We start from the raw sequence: 15,266 nt of genomic DNA on the forward strand, positions 1-15,266 counted from the left end.
ATGAACACCCAGGACTGATCTCCCTTAAGATGGACTGGTTGGATCTCCTTGCAGTCCAAGAGACTCTCAAGAGTCTTCTCCAACATCACAGTTCAAAAGCATCAATTCTTCGGCACTCAGCTTTCTTTATATTCCAACTATCACATCCATACATGACCATTGGAAAAACCATAGCCTTGACTAGACAGACCTTTGTTGACAAAGTAATATCTCTGCTTTTTAATATGCTGTCTAGGTTGGTCATAACTTTCCTTCCAAGGAGTAAGCGTCTTTTAATTTCATGGCTGCAGTCACCATCTGCAGTGATTTTGGAGCCCCAAAAAATAAAGTCAGCCACTGCTTCCACTGTTTCCCCATCTATTTCCCATGAAGTGATGGGACCGGACGCCATTATCTTAGTTTTCCGAATGTTGAGCTTTAAGCCAACTTTTTCACTCTCCTCTTTCACTTTCATCAAGAGGCTCTCTAGTTCTTCTTCACTTTCTGCCATAAGGGTGGTGTCATCTGCATATCTGAGGTTATTGATATTTCTCCCGGCAATCTTGATTCCAGCTTGTGCTTCCTCCAGCCCAGCGTTTCTCATGATGTACTCCGCATATAAGTTAAATAAGCAGAGTGACAATATACAGCCTTGACATACTCCTTTTCCTATTTGGAACCAGTCTGTTGTTCCATGTCCAGTTCTAACTGTTGCTTCCTGACCTGCATACAGGTTTCTCAAGAGGCAGGTCAGGTGGTCTGGTATTCCCTATATAGAACAGTTTATTAGAAAACATTAATAATGCTAGGGTATATATTTACAAACTAAATTTCAAATAAGATAGTGAGCCATGATCAAATATTTTAAGATTATGCCTCAAAGATATGATTTTGAAGATAAAATAGGATGCTGTTTATATATGCATTTGACAACTTACCCAACAAATTATAAATCAAAGTGACTGACATAAAACTAACTGATGATCCACATTGTCAAGCCTCAGAATTTTAGAGCTTTTTAAAGGAAGCCTAAAGGTCAGCATGCATGAATTTTTTGAAAAAGGAAAATAAACTGTAGGCCCCTCTGTCACTTGCTCAAATATGTTCCACATAACTCTGGAAGTTAGGTGGAAAAAATGGATCTATAGTCAAAAAACAGTGAAAACTCTGATCAAATTGAGTAAAACATGATTCTTTCATACAAAATCATCTGTCTCTAATATGCTAATGTGCATTGTTAATCTCCAAAAGGAAAATATCATATTCAGGATTCCCCAAATGTACGGGAACAGTCACCTCTTGATTTAACAAACATCTTGAGGGAACACTGCTCTGCAGAACACAGTTGGGAAAGGGTGTTCTAGAGGCAGAGATTCCAAGTTTATGAAAGTAATTCAATTTCATTTTAAGAATATATCCAATTATTCTAAAAATTAAGCTGTGTGCGCTGTGCTTAATCACTCAGTTGTGTCCAACTCTTTGCAATTCCATGGACTGTAGCCCACCAGGCTCCTCTGTCCATGGGGATTCTCCAGGCAAGAATAATGGAGTGGGTTGCCATTCCCTCCTCCAAGGGATATTCCCAACTCAAGAGATCAAACCTGGGTTTCCTGGATTGCAGGCAGATTCTTTACCATCTGAGCCATGAGAGAAGCAAAAAAATTAAGCTACCAATGGTCCAAAACATCAATTAGACAAAAGACAGATAGACAGATCCTCTTTTCCTTCTGTCAGCCACCACCCCTCTACACACACACACACACACACACATCACACACTGTAAACCCTTCCCTTCAACCTCCTAATACAGTATAGAGCAATTTTGGTTGGATCAATATTCAATTTCTTTTATTGTGATGATGTAAATATTATCCGGCTTCCCAGGTGGTGTTATGGTAAAGAACCCACCTGCGAATGCAGGAGACATAAAAGATGCAGGTTTGATCCCTGGGTTGGGAAAATCCTCTGGTGGAGGGAATTCAAACCCACTCCAGTTTACAGAGAAGCCTGGTGGGCTACAGTCCACAGGGTCGCAAAGAGTCGGACAACACTGAAGTAACTTAGCAAACACGGAAATATTATTCAGAGCTGAACTACCAGTATTAATATATCATTCATTTTCCTTTCTTGCACAACTTTTTGTTTTCTCTGGAATGAATCGTTATCTCAAGCTTTCCTCACCTAAGTACTCAATCCCAAATTGCCTACAATTGTCTGACTCTCCTCTCAAGAAGTTAAGACATATCATGCAGTCTATCAACTCTGTATTTCTGGAGGAAGCTCTTCTAGAACCTTCTTGCCTGCTAATATCCAGACTCACACCCTCCACGCTGGCCACCTCACTTCACCATCACTCTGGGGATCTCCTTTGCCTTTCTCCTTTGTCGGATCTCCTGTTTCCTGGATCCCACATCTGTTTCCTTGGATTACTTTGGTCAAGCACATCTGCTGTTTGAGTAGAGGTCTTCCTGCCAGGGTACTGACGGATGAGTAGGGGAGGAGGTGCACAGTAAAGATGTTACTTAATCCCCCTGTCTTCAGAAAGGTTTCCCAACCCTCAATCGAGCCTAAGTGCTCTAAGAGAGGAACTCTCCCTTCATCACAGCATAAGGACTTCCAGGGATTCACCACAGATTAGGAGGGCTCCTAGAGATGTAACTGCTTCTCCAACAGCTATTAACAAGTCCAGATGATTTGAGCCTCCTTCAACTTCTAGACACATCTGTTGCCACCAATTCCTGGGACTTTGAGCAATACCATCATGTAAACAGCCTTGTTCCTTGTGTGTGATAAATCCATTCCCGCACAACCACCTGCTTCCAAAACACCGTTCCTGCCATCTCTTCTTTTGTTTTCTCTATTCTTGTAAGTTTTGACACTTTAAAAAAAAAAAAAAAAACTCTTTCCTGTTATTTTAACACACTTCATGGCGGAAACAACTAAAAGCCTTTCTATTTAATGGATTAGCATGATTTGATACATAAGCTCCTTTTTATGCATTTATATATTTTCTGCTGCTGCTGCTAAGTCACTTCAGTCGTGTCCGACTCGGTGTGACCCCATAGACGGCAGCCCAACAGGCTCCCCCGTCCCTGGAATTCTCCAGGCAAGAACACTGGAGTGGGTTGCCATTTCCTTCTCCAATGCATGAAGTGAAAAGTGAAAGTGAAGTCGCTCAGTTGTGTCCAACTCTTCACGACCCCATGGACTGCAGCCTACCAGGCTCCTCCATCCATGGGATTTTCCAGGCAAGAGTACTGGAGTGGGGTGCCATCGCCTTCTCCATGTATATTTTCTAAACTTTCTCTAATAATTCTATCATTTGGTAATCAGAACATAAATTTACTTGCAGGGAAGGAAAGGTGACACAGATGTACAGAATGGACTTATGGACACAGTGAGGAAGGGAGAGAGTGGGACAAATGGAGAAAATAGCATCAATATATATACACTATCATGTGTAAAGTGGATAGCTGGTGAGAAGTTGCTATGAAACACAGGGAGCTCAGCTCTGTGCTCTGTGATCACCTAGAGAGCTGGGATGGGGGGAGGAGAGGGAGGCTCAACTGGAGGGGGATATATATTTAATTATGGCTGATTCATGTTGTTGTATGGCAGAAACCAGGACAATATTGTAAAAAAATTTTTTTTAATTTACCTGGTATAATAATCTAAAGAAATGACATTTGGAATATACAAAGGTGATCAGGCTGACTTTCTCCCTCCTTAGGACTTCTTCCAAATACTCATTTATCTATATATAAATAATAAGAAAGTTTAACTATAAAAGGAAATTTTCTATTACCCAATGATCATTGTTCATAATGAGACCTTGAAGTAAGGCCATAATCTTAAGAAGTCTTCTAAATCATCAGCTATTTCAATATAATTATAACAGATGCTATCTTTCATGTGACTATTTCTGAACCTTAAATTATCTTCTATGAAGACACCCTAGGGAATGAGCGCAAATCAAATTACCATTGAAGAACTTCCTGAAAAGCTCTCAAAAATAAAAAAGCACATGTGCACACATATCCTTCTTAGAAGTTGCAGAGTTGCTTGGCTGACCTTTGTTCCAGGGAGTTTGGTTCAGCCAATTGATAACTCACTGCCGTGTCCCTCTTTAAGTAAGATAATTCAGTAAAAAATCTGCAAAAGCAGAGTCTTTATACTACAATAAAAAATATTAAAGAATTTTTTTAAAAGAAAGAATGAGACTCAGAGATATTAGTAACTTTGTCAAGGTCACACAGCTAACTGGTGGTGGAGTCAGAATGGAACCCAAGCCATCCATCCACCGCTGTGCCACCGGGGGCCTCCACATTCAACCCAGTGCTCGTCACTGAGAGGAAGGTTTGAGAGACGCTTGTTGCTTCATTCTTTTGTGTATTATTTGAATTTTCTGCCGCGAACATGTATTCTATTTAGAGACACAGGGACAAAGAACAGAAAGAAAATCAAAGAGTGGCTCTTGCCACAGAAATTTCAATAGGTAAATGGAGATGAACACATTTCAAGATAGTGAGGAGTAAAAAAGGAGATGAGAAAGGGGTGAAAAGCATAAAGTGACTGATTTTTAAAAGGGCAAAAACACCTTGAATCCATGATGCAAGCATAAATTAGCCTAACACTTAGGGGATACTTGGGCTTCCCAGGTGGCACTATTGGTAAAGAATCCGCTTGTCAATTCAGGAGACACAAGAGACGTGGGTTCAGTCCTTGGGTTGGGAAGATTCCCTGGAGAAGAGAATGGCAACCCACTCCAGTATTCTTGCCTGGGAAATCCCATGGACAGAGGAGCCCGGCTGCCTATAGTCCATGGGGTCACAAACAGTCAGACACGACTGAGTGACTGAGCACCAACTGGGGATATTAGCAATGTGATACCAAAAATGAAAGCTTGGGTGTCCTTTTTCCCTAGAAATCTCAATCCTAGGAACCTATCTAAAGAGATAAGGAAGGACTTCCCTGGTGATCCAGTGGTTAAGACTCTACCTTCTAATGCATAGAGCACAGGTTCAATCCCTGGTCGAGAAGCTAAGATCTCACATGCTTTGTGGTGCAGCTAATAAATAAATTAATAAATTTTTTTAAAAGAGAGATAAGGAGGCAAAGATATGCAAGGATTATCTGCCCTTTGTTATTTGAAATGTGCAGTGAAAAGAGCTCAGGGTTTGCAGTGAAACCTACCTGGGTGTGAACCTTGGGTTTGCAGTGTACTGTCTGTGACCTGAGCAAGTTACTCAACCCCTCTGACTTAGGGTCTTTATTTCTAAAATGGAAATAAAAGAACATGACTCATGAGATCAATGTGAGGATTAAATGAGATAAAATATAGCCCAGGGTCTGAAACACAAAACAGCGTTCGTTCTTTCCTGTCATTGCTCACTAGAATGTGTCACTTAGAATGAAGGTGTAGGGTTTCTCTGGTGGTTCATGGTAAAGAATCTGCCTGCCAGTGCAGGGGACATGGGTTCCATCCCTGGTCCAGGAAGGTCCCACGTGCTGCCGAGTGACTCAGCCTGCCGGCCACAAGTACTAAGCCTGTGCTCCCTAAGTACTCCCTAAGTACTCCCTAAGTACTCCCTAAGACTGGGAGCCACAACTACTGACACCCACACACCTGGAGACCGTGCTCCGCAACAAGAGCAGCTGCCGCAAGAAGCCTGTAAACTGCAACAAAGACCCAGCACAGTCAGAATAAAATTATAAACACATTTTTAAACTTTAACCAAAACTCAAGAACACATCAGGTTGCTTTGTATATCGCATACATGTTGTTATTGTTTAACTGCTAAGTCATATCCAACTCTTCTGCACCAAAGGATCATAAAGCACTAAACTTAGCTTTTAAAGTTCTTCCCAAGCCAATCTACCTTATGCTATTTTGACACTTTCTCAATCTCAATTAGCACTCAACTCATTAACAAAACTGTTTTATACACAACAGTGAGTCACATTTTTATTCCTTCTTCCCTAAACCCAAGTGTGTTGTAAGGGTGATTGAGTATCTAATTACTTCTTAATTGAATGCACATATTACACATTTTTCACTAGGTTCAAGTTTAATGCTTTCAGTCCAGAAATCAAAGTCAATGAAATTAAGTTGAATTGGGATTTGAGCAACTATTTTAAGGAGAAGGTTTGTATTATGTCTAATTATAAGTAAATGTGGATTTTAGCATTATTTCCTATGGAAATATTTCAGGTCCAGAAATGTGCCATAAATGACTAATTTAGATGATTAATAACACTGTTATTCTTATTTATAATCTTTTATTCCTCATTACAGTGATTTTATTGCTGGGACCCACTAAATATAATTATTATTGAAATAAAAGATACCATTAGAGAACCATTGGTTGTACCCTGACTAAAATTAGAATCAACATTCATTCATGTTTGTGAAAAATTACATGAGTTTCTCTGTACCATAAAGGTTACTGGAAATCTCACATGCTGCTAACACAAGAAAAACATAAATCTTGGAATACATTCATCAAAAATATTCATTTATGGTAAACCATAAAAAATATTACTATCAAAATGGTGCTCCAATTCAGTTCATACTTTACCAGGAGACTATTTCTTGAGTTTTTTTGTTTTTATTTTTCCTTTTGCATTATGCAGGAGTTAAAATAAAAAACCTCTGAAGTAGTTATCTCATACAATGAAGGTTTGTTTGCTTGTTCCTAGATATGGAAATCAACCATCTGTAATAATTTAGCTGAAGGCCTCTTCGGGCAGAAGACTAGATTAAATAACTTTCTGAGATCCAATTCAACTCCATGCTTCTAAGATGTCTTTGAAAATATATTCTACAGACAAGCCCTCAAATCTTATGAGTTTCTAACCACTAAAAGTATAAGAATTCAGAAATTGCGCAGGCATTTAAAGAAGCAATGTAATAGAAAATTTAGTTTTTTTCAGTCAATAAGCCGTGTCTAACTGTTTGCGACTCCACAGACTTCCCTGTCTGTCACCATCTCCCAGAGTTTATTCAAACTCATGTCCAATGAGTCTGTGATGCCATCCAAGCATCTCATATTCTGTCATTCCCTTGTCCTCCTGCCTTCAATCTTTCCCAGCATCAGCGTCTTTTCCAAAGAGTTGGCTCTTTGCATTAGGTGACCAAAGTACTGGAGCTTCAGCTTCAGCATCAGTTCTTCCAATAAATATTCAGGGTTGATTTCCTTTAGGATTGACTGGTTTGGTCTCCTTGCAATCCAAGGGACTCTCAAGAGTCTTCTCCAGAGCCACAGTTCAAAATCATCAATTGTTCAGCACTCAGCTTGCTTTATGGTCCAACTCTCACATCTGTAAATGACTACTGGAAAAATCACAGCTTTTGACTATACAGACATAACAGAAAATAGACTCATCCAAAACCAACATGGCTTTATTGTTTTAACAATTAATTTATTCTGAGAATGGTATTGCTGTGCTTAATTGCTCAGTCGTGTCCAACTCTTTGGACCTCATGGACTGTAGCCCATCAGGATCCTCTGTCCATGGGGATTCTCCAGGCAAGAATACTACAGTAAGTTGCCATGCCCTCCTCCAGGAGATCTTCCCAACCCAGGGATCAAACCCAGATCTCCCGCATTGCAGGTGGATTCTTAACCATCTGAGCCACCAGGGAAGCCCATTAATACTGGAGTGGGTAGCCTATCCCTTCTCCAGGGGATCTTCCCCACCCAGGGATTGAACCAGGGTCTCCTGCAATGCAGACGGTTTCTTTATCAGCTTAGTTACCAGGAAAGCCTGAGAATGATATTACATAGTGTCAAATCTCTTGATAGGAGAAACCTCCATATTATCCAACAAATATTTCAGATTCTGTATAAGATATCGGGCATTGTCTAGACTATTTTAGCATTGTATGCTACCAAAACTAGTTTTAACTGGCATGTTTGTTTAATTAAAACTGAAGGATCAGAATGATCAGAATGGCCATCATAAAAAGACTACAAGCAGTAAATAAGGGAAGAGTGTGAAGAAAAAGGTACCCTCCTGCACTGTATGTGGGAATGTAAATTGGTACAGCCACTATGGAGAATATACAAAGGTTCCTTAAAAGACTAAAAATAGAGTTACCATCAGTTAAGATCAGTTCAGTTCGGTCGCTCGGTCATGTCCAACTCTTTGTGACACCATGAACCGCAGCACGCCAGGCCTCCCTGTCCATCACCAACTCTGGGAGTCTACCCAAACCCATGTCCATCGAGTCAGTGATGCCATCCAACCATCTCATCCTCTGTCATTCCCCTCTCCTCCTGCCTTCGATCTTTCCCAGCATCACAGTCTTTTCAAATGAGTCAGCTCTTCACATCAGGTGGCCAAAATATTGGAGTTTCAGCTTCAACATCAGTCCTTCCAATGAACACTCAAGACTGATCTCCTTTAGGATGGACTGGTTGGATCTCCTTGCAGTCCAAGGGACTCTTAAGAGTCTTCTCCAACACCACAGTTCAAAAGCATCAATTCTTCGGTGCTCAGCTTTCTTAATATTCCAACTCTCACATCCATACATGACCACTGGAAAAACCATAGCCTTGACTAGACAGACCTTTGTTGGCAAAGTAATGTCTCTGCTTTTTAATATGCTATCTAGGTTGGTCATAACTTTCCTTCCAAGGAGTAAGCGTCTTTTAATTTCATGGCTGCAATCACCATCTGCAGTGATTTTGGAGCCCAAAAAAATAAAGTCAGCCACTGTTTCCACTGTTTCCCCATCTATTTCCCATGAAGTGATGAGACCAGATGCCATGATCTTTGTTTTCAGAATGTTGAGCTTTAAGCCAACTTTTTCACTCTCCTCTTTCACTTTCATCAAGAGGCTTTTGAGTTCTTCTTCACTTTCAGCCATAAGGATGGTGTCATCTGCATATCTGAGGTTATTGATATTTCTCCCGGCAATCTTGATTCCAGCTTGTGCTTCCTCCAGCCCAGTGTTTCTCATGATGTACTCTGCATATAAGTTAAATAAGCAGGGTGACAATATACAGCCTTGACGGACTCCTTTTCCTATTTGGAACCAGTCTGTTGTTCCATGTCCAGTTCTAACTGTTGCTTCCTGACCTGCATACAGGTTTCTCAAGAGGCAGGTCAGGTGGTCTGGTATTCCCATCTCTTGAAGAATTTTCCACAGTTTATTGTGATCCACACAGTCAAAGGCTTTGGCATAGTCAATAAAGCAGAAATAGATGTTTTTCTGGAACTCTCTTGCTTTTTCCATGATCCAGTGGATGTTGGCAATTTGATCTCTGGTTCCTCTGCCTTTTCTAAATCCAGCTTTAACATCTGGAAGTTCACGGTTCACATATTGCTGAAGCCTGGCTTGGAGAATTTTAAGCATTACTTTACTAGCCTGTGAGATGAGTGCAATTGTGTGGTAGTTCGAACATTCTTTGGCATTGCCTTTCTTTGGGATTGGAATGAAAACTGACCTTTTCCAGTCCTGTGGCCGCTGCTGAGTTTTCCATATGAGTTACCATATGACCCAGCAATCCCACTCCTGGGCATACACTGAGAGATAACTCAAAAAGATACATACATATATAATTTAAAAAGATGCATCCACCCCAGTTTTCACTGCCACACTATTTACAATAGCCATGATGTGGAAGCATTCTAAATGTCCATCAACAGAGGAATGGAAAAGAAGATGTATTACATATACACAATGGAATAATACTCGGCCATAAAAAGAATGAAATAATGTCATTTGCAGCAATATGGATGGACCATGAGAAAACTGGAAGAAAGGCTAGTCTGCAAATCATGATCATGGCACTTCTCTGGTGGGCCAGTGACTAAGACTCCATGCTCCCAATGCAGGGGGCCTGGGTTGCATCCCTGGCCAGGGGACTAGATCCCACATGCTCCAACTAAAAGAGATCCCATGTGCTGCAACTAATCCCTGGTGCAGTCAAATAAATAAATAAAAATCAATATTTTTTGAAAAACACACAAAAGTAACCAAGTGGATTTGAATAGAAACAAAAGAATTTTTTTTAAAAAAAAGGAAGATCATAAATTCAATCTTTTATATACTGAGTCTGAAACTCAGTATATAGGTCTTTGGCACATGCAGAAGAAAAGTCATGCAAACAGCTGGGCATCCAATTCCAGAGCTTAACAGGGAGGCCTGGTGCAGGCATATAAATGAGGGTTATCTGCATTCAGGGGTAACAGAGGCTGAGGGTGTAGGTGATTCACCTACAAAGAGAGGAGGCCCGCTAGGCTGAACCATGAGGACTCCAACAGCAAGTGCCCTCTGGCAAGGTCCCTTTATGTGCTGGGTTTTCATAGTTCCTGGGTTATGACAAACATGCTTTCCTAAGTTTCAACAGAGGGGACGACAAAAGATGAGATGTTTGGATGGCATCACCAATTCAATGGACATGAATTTGAGCAAGTTCCAGGAGATGGCGAGGGACAGGGAAGCCTGGCGTGCTGCAGTCCATGGGGTTGCAAAGAGTCAGACATGACTGAGCGACTGAATAACAACAAAGTATCTATGAACTTCATCATGGAAAAGAAGAGCTGGGAAGAACCGACAGTGGAAAATGAAATGAATGCTTCTTTGTGAATAATCTGTTCTTAATAAGCCCCAAACTGGAAAAACAAAATTTTAAAATTGTTTTGAGGAAATACCGATAATGAGCATCCATGAGGAAAGAGACACAGTACAACATGTTTAGGTGAGATGAACCTGGTCTCGGTGTCTTTCTTATGGAAAATATATGAAGTTTAAAATAACAAAATCTACTATACTTAAGGTATCCTAACATATTAATGTTCAACATAAAAGCTGACCCATGACTGCAAAATGTTTTCTTTTCTTCCTCCCAAATACAATTTTGTTTAAATTCAAGTGAAGGGGGAGGGATAAATCATTTCAGCAATCTTACCCTCAATAAATTATTAACATTTCAATACACACAAAAAAAGAGACAGATATGGAAGTAAGGATTATTTTCCTTCTTTGGTCATCTTGAAGAAACGTCTATACAGTTTTGATATTTTTCATTCTTGGGTTAATAACAACTTTTATATCATACAATAAACACATAATAGATAGGCTGAGTACCCTTGGTATTTTGGCCTTTTCTTGAAATCATTTTGAAGTCCTTTAGGAAATTCATTCATTTTTGGACAATTTTATATGATATAGTAAATAGAAAACAGCTATATCCATCGAGCTCTCATTTCTCACCCTAATGCTGTATATCATATTAAATTATTCGAGTGAGTCAAGTCCAAGTTCTATTGACTAAAAATATGGCTCTGAAATTTCCATTTATCCTGGAAGGATAATAGCTTTTGCCTACTTGGTCATTCAGAGTTGTCATTATCCCTTCCCCACACAGCCCCTCCTTTTCCATAATGACTTGGCCTTTTCTAACCTCCAACTTTGTCAGGTTATAAAAGAAAACTGATAAGAAATTGATGCTAGCTATAGCATTTATTAAACTTAAGAAGACAATGTTATTAACTGCAAAAGTATACATGAGGAAGAATTCAGTATAGTCTGAATGTGACTTCGAAGACCCAGAAAAGGTCTCTGCCCAAATATGAGGGTAAGTTTGACACAAGAATCATTCAGAGATACTTACTTATCTTTTCTCTTCTTACTTTTTTCTTTTTTTCTAATCTATTTGGAGCACACTTATAGTTTCCCCTTAATTAGAGTTCTGTGGCATTGGTTTTTACAGAAAATAATTATAACTAACTATAGTTACTGTAAACATGTGTTCTGCTTAACAATTAAACTGAGTCACAGGGGAAATGGGCAAATTTTTAAACAGAATAGCTTTCTAATAATTGGCTAATATTTAATGAAACAAACAGGCAAGTAATTATTTCATTCAAAGGTTAATATGAATATTATGATAGAGCCTGAAGTCATGTTCAGACTGTACTGAACTTTTCCCCATGTGTACTTTTGCAATTTATAACATCGTCTTCTTAGATGTAATAAATGTCACAGGCATCATCACATACTATAATACTAACCTTCCAGTGAAATAATTACTTGCCTGTTGGTTCCATTAAATGAGTCAATTTTTAGAAAGCTATCCTGACTGTTCATATATTTGCCTGAATCCCCTGTGACTCAAATATTGTTAAACTGCACACATGTTTGCAGTAACTATAGCTAATCATAATTGTTTTCTGTAAAAACCAACGTCAAAAAATTCTAGATCATCTCCTTTCCCTCCCTTAAAAGGGGAAATGATAAGTGTGCTCCCAATAGATTAGAAAACAAAAAAATGGAAGAAGAAAAAAGTAAGTATTTCTGAAAGATCCCTGTGTCAAATTTACCCTCATATTTGGGCAGAGACCCTTTCTGGGTCTTTGAAGTCACATTATTATGCCAAGGGCAGCAAAGAAACTGGCCAGAAAGCTTGGTCTTATTTCTGATTTGTTGTTACTAAGGTTTGGTTCTCCTACACCCATAAAGTTCGATGGGTAAACTGGCTCCCAGAAATCTGAACTAGCCTTGTATCTGGATGAGTTATATGTGAACTCTTTAAACAAGTACAAAACCATAGTTCATACTTCTTAAATGGTAATATAAAAAGTCCCAGGTAATTCATGGGAATAATAAGTCTCGGTTATCAAAACCCTCCAGATGTCTAGACATGTCATGTAAAAATGAATGTCATTTTAAATCCCCAAACTAAAGTTATTTTAGTAAAGCACAGCTAAAATAAATCTGAATTATTTTGAACATTTTTTTAGAAAGCTATCAGAAAAAAAGTTTTTTTCCTTCTCAGTTCTAAGAGCTTAAATGAAACATTCATGCATTAAATTCAAAGTCTGACTGTCAAATCATTTCACTTTAATAAAATTTGAATTACCTGCCTTAGGGCATTATTAAATATCAAATAAAAAGCACACCTCCATAAGCCTGATTTCCCAATATAATTTTTATGTAGAAGTATGACTAGATTTGTATTACACATTTCAAGATAAAAGGATCAAAAATGTATTCATGAAAGGATACAATCAGAAGTGAACTTGTCTTTGAGAGAATTTCTGCACCATTCTTAGGAATCTGGGGGGAAAAAATGACCCCCTTTCGGGAATCTCAGCCACCAAGACAAGGATAGCAATCCATCCTCTCTCTTAAAATATCTATACTGTAATTAATTGAAAACTTTGAGAATTACACATTGCCTTCCTATTATACAATGAATATGAAACATATGTATCTGAAATATATGCAATCTCCTCATAAACATTTAAGGGTGTGTGTGTGTGTGTAAGACAGAGATAACATAGGGATGATTATTTAGATATTTAGAGAGGCAATTTGCATGGAGGGCAAGATATGGATCAAAAACTCAAGCCAATAATCTCATTTCATAAAAAGTGTCATTTATGGTTACTGATATTCACAGAAGAGTATACCAAACCTGCACTGGATAAATTCACAAACTCATGCTCACCAGCCTCACTGCCTCTCTGCCTGCCCTCCAAGAGAGTTCTGCCTCCCCCTCCCCCTACCCTCTGCTCCCAGCTTCTTCAGCTTCCCTCCCCGACTCCCAGCTCTTCCCCAATCCCCCTTAAACGGTAAAGCAAGTCACAAAACACTCTGACTGCATGGAAAGTGTCCATTCCCATAACAAAAGTCAGCCTCCACTTGTACTTAGAATTCCATTCCCTGGCAACTTTTCACAGACTTCACTGCTAGGATTAGCCCCTCGATAAACAGCATCTTCAGCCCTGTCCACCTACTGGCTCATTCCCCACCCCTCATATAGAAAGTTCCAGTATTTCTCTTGTTTAAAAAAAAAAAAAAAAAAAAACCTTCATTTGGAACGAAACTGGGTCATCTGTAGAGATATGGACAGACCAAGACACGGTCATACAGAGTGAAGTCAGAAGGAGAAAAACAAATATATTAATGCATATATGTGGAATCTAGAACAAGCTTAATCTATTTGCAGGTCAGGAAAAGAGACGCAGACTTAGAGAATGAAGGTGTGGACACAGCAAGGAGAAAGGAGGCGGTGGGATGAAGTGAGAGAGCAGCGCTGACACATATGCCACTGCTGCTGCTGCTGCTGCTGAATCACCTCAGTTGTGTCCGACTCTGTGTTACCCCATGGGCTGTAGCCCACAAGGCTTCTCTGTCCATGGCATTCTCCAGGAAAGAATACTGGAGTGGGTACATTCCACTCCATACTGAATACTGTATGTATGAGAATACTGGAGGAGTGCCTTGCTCCAGAGGATCTTCCGGACCCAGAGACTGAACCCGGGTCTCTTGCTACAGGTAGCTTCTTTACTGCTGAGCGGCCAGGGAAGCCCCACATATACACTACCATGAGTAAAACAGATAGCTAGGGGGAAGCTGCTTCATCACAAGGTATCGCCACCTCCTCCCTTCAAACTCCACTTCTGCCCACTGCAACCTACATCCCTCATCCTCCTGCTATCCTGAGGGCCCGAGTGTGGAGATGCTCCCTGACCTCTGACCCTTAGTGCTTATGACAGAGGGCTCTGTCAGTCCGGCTGCCCGAGTCCAACTTCCACTTCCACTGCTCAGCAACTTTGGGCAGATGACCTAACTTCCAGTGCTTTGGTTAACTTGTCATAAAGCAACACATAAGGTTTTATGAACACGTGAGGTCATCCCCATGTATTATTAGAACATTATTTGTACACACACATGCAGACACACATAATCTATGCCCACAACTCCCATATTCTGTTCAGACCTCTTTTCTGATCTCCACTTTTGAAATTCCAGCTTCCTTCATGATGGGTCCACCCACTGTTGTGATTGACAAGCCACTCTCAGTCCTCTCTCTCTCTCCATCTCAGACAGAACCTCCTCCAGCTTCCCTATTGTCACTCTGCCTACAGTTTCTAAAGCCCCAAACCCCAGCTGTTATCATTGATAATTCCATCTCCTCTCACTCACATGCAACTTACCCCTAGATATCACTTTCAAGACTCTTTCACAAACATAAACCTCTCTCCATCCGCACTGTTCCTAGTCTGGTACCCAAGCCTCCATGCCTTGCACCTTAGTTACCCAATGGACTTCTAAAATACCTTTCTACTCCCCCAGGCTGGCCCACAGTAATCCAGTCCATTCATTCTCCAGCCACTGTGATCTACTGAGAATATACAGGGGTCAGGCCACTCCCCTGAGAACCCTTAGACGCCAACACATTGACAATGAGATAAAGACATCTAACTCGGCTGACAAGGCCCTTGAAGACAGGGCCCCACCTGACTCTCCCTTTCATTTCCACACCCCA

The 15,266-nt window shown here is 40.1% G+C and overlaps 1 protein-coding gene across 2 annotated transcripts in view; it reads right to left on the minus strand.

The window, feature by feature from the left end:
* Window positions 1–15,266, minus strand: part of CA8 (carbonic anhydrase 8) — an 85,185-nt gene that overhangs the window by 1,583 nt on the left and 68,336 nt on the right. The window lies entirely within an intron of this gene.

Source organism: Bubalus kerabau, chromosome 14 (genome assembly GCF_029407905.1).
Source record: "Bubalus kerabau isolate K-KA32 ecotype Philippines breed swamp buffalo chromosome 14, PCC_UOA_SB_1v2, whole genome shotgun sequence".
Classification (NCBI taxonomy): Eukaryota; Metazoa; Chordata; class Mammalia; order Artiodactyla; family Bovidae; genus Bubalus; species Bubalus kerabau.